Source organism: Lepus europaeus, chromosome 10 (assembly GCF_033115175.1).
Source record: "Lepus europaeus isolate LE1 chromosome 10, mLepTim1.pri, whole genome shotgun sequence".
NCBI lineage: Eukaryota > Metazoa > Chordata > Mammalia > Lagomorpha > Leporidae > Lepus > Lepus europaeus.
Window position 1 is genome coordinate 108760798 of NC_084836.1, and position 5362 is coordinate 108766159.

Sequence of the window (5362 nt, forward strand, 5' to 3'; positions counted from 1 at the left end):
TGAATAATTCTCTGTTATATGCATTTATCACATTTTTTCTATCTATTCATCTGATGCTGAACACTTGATCTGCTTCCACCTTTTGGCTACTGTGAATAATGCTGCAATGAACATGGGTATACAAATATCTCTTAAAGACTTTCATTTCTTTTGAGCATAGATCCAGAAGCAGAATTGTTGGATCATATGATAATTCTATTTTTAATTTTTTGAGGAACCCCATATTATTTTCCATAGCATTTATACTTTCTGACATTCCTACCAACAGAGCACAAGAGTGCCAGTTTCTCCACACCCTCACCAACATTTGCCATTTTCTGTTGTCTTTTTTGATTGTAGCTATCCTAATTACCCCTCCTCTTATGGGACTCAGATTCTAGCAGGAGTTAAGGAGGAGGGAGACAATTAGCAACAACAAACATAACATATCAATATGTGTCATTTTAGAAGTTGATGTGAAGATAGAGCAGGGTAAAGGGGTGTGCATCAGGAGTGGCAGTGGAAGGGGGTGAGATTTGGGTAAACAGGTGTTCAAGGTAGACCCACCCGGCCATTGAGAAGATGAAGAGCAAAGATGAGAAGGGGTAAGGAGGTTGTCCTCACATGGAAACCTTCCTAGTGTCTGACTGCTAAGGCTGTTTCCTCTGAGGATGGATTCACCAATCTCTTGGATGTGGCTCTGGGGATGGGGAAGGGAGGTGGGGTGTTACCTGTGCTTGAGTTTCCCTCAGACCTGGAGAGCCCTCACTCCTCCTGGACAAACCTTACAGCTTGCTCTGAGGTGGAGCCAGTGCCACACTGGACTTAGATGCAGGGTCAGGAGGTGGACCAGGGTAAAAACTGGCTGGGAGGCAGCGAGCAAGTGCTGGAGGCTGGCAGTCAAGGTTGTCTTGAGCTGCAGTGAGGAGAGAAGGCTGGAGTGTGAGTGTGTTCAGGACATCCGTTCAGGAACAGACAGGAAATAAAAATGAGGGGCGTATGCAAAGCCTGAAGCATGGCAGGTGTTCAAGGTTTAGGCAGAGTCTGGGATCCAGTTTGGGAAATGTGAAAAAAAAATAGGGGCAACCTAGGGGATCTCCATGACTCAGCATCAGAAGACCATGAGACGGGGCTTGAGGTTGGTGGCAAATCTGTGTATTGCTGGAAACTCCAGGTCAGAGATGGCGGGATCAGGCAAAGGAGGAGTGGAAATTGAATTCTGAGATCTTTGCCCACACCGGAGTGTGGAGGTGGAGGCATGGGGCAAAGAGAGGATGTCTACAGCAGTTAGCTCCCTCGCACAGAACCTTCTTATCCCCTCCACAACTGTGACTTTCACGGTAACCCTTCCTGCCGTACGCAGCATGCTTTCCTCTGCACATTTCTTCCAAAATAGACTCTGCCCTTTATTTGCATTGGTCCATCCCAGGTTACCATGATGACTTCATGGTGGAAAGAAGCCATCAACTTTTTCTACTTTGAGATAGTAAGGAGGTCACTCTTGTCTTTGCTTCTTGGGACTAGAAGGACATGAATCTATGAATGTTAGAGACAACATTCTCTGCTCCATGGAGAGGATCTGCCTGCAATAGAAGAGAGGGTGAGGTTAAATAGAGAGAATATATATATATATATGTATATATCTAGAGATATATATAGATATATATATAGAGAATATATATATAGAGAATATATATAGAGATATATATAGAGATATATAGAGAATATATATATATATATATATATATATATATATAGAGAGAGAGAGAGAGAGAGAGAGAGAGAGAGAATAGAGAGAAATGAATGAATGAATAAAGCTGAGACCTGGTTGCTAAAGTCCCCTAAACTGCCTATGTTCCTAAATTCTCCTTTGCTTCTGTAAGATGCCTCAGGAGCCTTCTCCCCCAATTTTTTCTTTCATCCTTTCCCCCATCACAGTAGTTTGAATTGAGCTTTCTGTCACTTTCCAACCAAAGCACTTGGACCAGTGCAGCAATCTTCTCACCATGGTGGCTGCCCCCAGTTCTTGAATGTCTCTTCTCTTTGGTCTCCCAAAACTCTAACCAGAATCACTTCTCTGCCTTCTGGCCAGTGTGGCCGTCTGTTGTGAACCAGTGGATGGACAATCCTCTCTCTCCATGTCTCCATTTTGCTCTGTTACTTTGACTTTCAAAATAAATAAATGAACCTTTTTTCTAAAAGAGAGATTATGTATATGAGCAACATTGACATTTTGAGATTATTGTGTCCAGTCCTTGTCTATACTGTTGAGGAACAGTTTTTTTCTTCTTGCTATTTGTCGAATTCTTTACTTAGTGGAGGGTTAATCTTATGATTATGAAATAAACAAAATATGTCATTGTAAAAATTAAAAGAAAATGTGAGAGAGGAGGGAAGGTGTTGCCGTTGATTTCTCAACAATGTTGCAGTGGGTTCGTTTCTGAGAGGAGCAGCGTGGTAGGGGCAAGAGGCGCGGAGTCACCACACAGACTCCGGGAGTCGGGTGAAAGCAGGCTTGAGGCGAGCAGCCCGCAGACTCGTTTATTACAGTTGGTACAACAGCTTATATAGCCAAGACCAGCCAATCTGGTCAAGGGGCGGTCTATGCCCCAACCAATCACAGCCTGTTGCCAGGCAGTTTCCAAAGCCATCCAATCACAGCCTGTTGCCAGTCAGGCTCTTGTTGCCAGGCAGTTTCTGAAACCATCCAATCACGGCCTGCTGTCAGTCAGGCTCTGTTGTCATGTGGTTTCCTCTGTTGTCATGTGGTTTCTGAAACCATCCAATCATGGCCTGTTGCCAGGCAGTTTCTGTTGTCAGCGGCCATCTTAGCATGACCTTTTCACCTCAGTGGCCATCTTGGCATGAACTTTTCACCTCAGCAGCCATCTTGGCATGAACTTTTCACCTCAGCAGCCATCTTGATATGACCTTTTCACCTCATTCCACCACAGGAAGGAGGGTGGGAAGTATCACTGTGCTCCTAAATCTGTATATATGGAATTTGAAATTTGTTCACTTTATATAAATAAAAAAATTTTAAAAAGAGAGAGAAGAAGTCTGATTCATTTCTCCTTGACTCCCAGCTACCTTCCCAACTGGCTGTTTAGGTAGAGTGGAATGGCTTGCTTCATGACTTCCTAGGCTGGGTCAAAAAAGCTGAGGCAGCTCCTGCCTTGAGACTCTCTGCAGACACATGTTTTTGGAATGCAGGAAACTTGGACGACTTCTAGACAGCTAGGGTCTCTGGGAGGAGAGTCCTCACAACAGACCATGTAGAGATAGTGGCAGATGCCTGAGGAGCTCAAATTTTGTGTGTCTTCCCAGTTCAGGCCGTCAACATGCAAACAGGCCAACCATCCTTTGACTCCATCTCCAGCCACTGCCTGACTGCAACCACATGAGAGATGTTAGATGAGAGTCACCTACCTGAGCCCAGCCAACCCCAGAAGTGTGGGAGATAACAGCAAAATGATGATTGCTCTTTCAGGTGGCTCATTTATTTTTAAAGATTTATTTATTTATTTGAAAGGCAGAGTACATGAGAGAGAGAGAGAGAGAATGAATATTCCATCTTCTGGTTCATCTCCCAAATGGCCTCAATGGTCAGGGCTGGACTAAGTCAAAGCCAGGAGCTCCTTCCTGGTTTCCCACATGGGTTGTAGGGGCCCAAGTACTTGAGCCATCTTCTGCTGCCTTCCTAGGCACATTAACAAGGAGTTGAATGGAAGTGGTGCAGCCAGCACTTCAACTGGTTCTTCAGTATGAGATGCTAATGCTGCAAGCAGTGGCTCAACCCACTATGTAACAACGCTGACCAGGGATAAGATTTGGCATATAGAAAGCTAGGTTTACAAACAGCTGCTGTCTCTGGTGAGTCTATACTACCTCATGTCTCTGCACCTCTCTGTGCTGCTTGCTTCTCCCTGCAGATCGGCTTTCTGAAGCCCAGTGCTATTTTGCTCCCCACAACTTCAGCTTTGAATTGTGCAGCTCTGCTTTCGGTTTGAACTCCTAATCGACCCAACTCTGGTTCATTTAGTTTAGTTTTTCAGTAGGGAGGCCCTGATCACCTCCTCCTAGTCTATGGGACAGATCCCTTGGGCCAGCAGGCCAGAGGTGGTCAATTTTGACTGAGGATATATATGGTTGGAGTTATCTGTGTGGTAGCAAGGATGCTGGCAGGGCCAGGGTATCTTGGATGAAGGTGAGAATGGGAAGGCAATAATCAGCATCTTAAGCTCAGCATGAACAATTTTTTGAATATCTCTAAATTTCAGCTTTTTCTTTTTCATAGCTGAAAAAGTTGATGATGTGAGGGTGAATAAGCAGAGATACTCAAATTAATTTCTGAGACTTTTGGTTATCAAATGAGATAATTTGTAATAGGGTTGCTTCATAATAAGAACAGGACATAATAACATATCCATCCCAGTGCCTGGCAGCTGAGAGATAATCAATAGGGTTAGTTTCTCACTGCCCTCTGCCCTTCTCTTCCCTTCTTTAAAAGAGAATATATCTAGAAATAGATTCCTTGTCTTAATGTTTGTAGCTGCAAACTTTTCAAAAATACCCTTCTTCAGTTCTCTTCTGCAACATATGTTCTGGCCAAACTCTTCAAATAGAGGTAGTGGGGGAGATTTCTTATGCTTTTCATAAGTGATTTTCATAGTCTTTTAAATAAACATTTCTGGATGGATTGGCTATTGGTCAGTCCAACCAGAAATCATCTGAATCCGAATGATTGGTCAATCAGAGCCAATTCAGACAGACTATTCCACAGAGGATACAATTCACACTTCTGTGATCTGCCAGGCACTCTATGATCTTGTGTCCACTACTTGCCCCTCATTAAGCTCTAGACAAATTGTCCCTTTCCTGTTTATTACACCAAGCTCCTTCTGGCTAAAGGACCTCCATTCATGCTGTTCTGTGTCTGAAATATTCTTCCTCCTCCCTCTTTACTTGGCTGACTTCTAAGGCTTAACCTAAAGACCCTTTCCTTGCTGACCTTTCGTTCTCCATCAGACTAAGTCAGGTCCTAATCTTCCATTGGCGCCTGTGGTTTTCCTTCATTACCTGCATTGCAACATCATACAGTGTTGCAGTTGATTTCTCAACAACGTTGCAGTGGATTTGTTTCTGAGAGGAGGAGAATGGTGGGGGCAAGAGGCGTGGAGTCACCACACAGACCCCGGGAGTCAGGTGAAAGCGGGCTTGAGGCAAGCAGCCCGCAGACTCGTTTATTTCAGTTAGTACAACAGCTTATATAGTCAAGACCAGCCAATCCAGTCAAGGGACGGTCTATGCCTCAACCAACCACAGCCTGTTGCCAGGTAGTTTCCAAAGCCATCCAATCACGGCCTGTTGCCAGTCAGTCTCT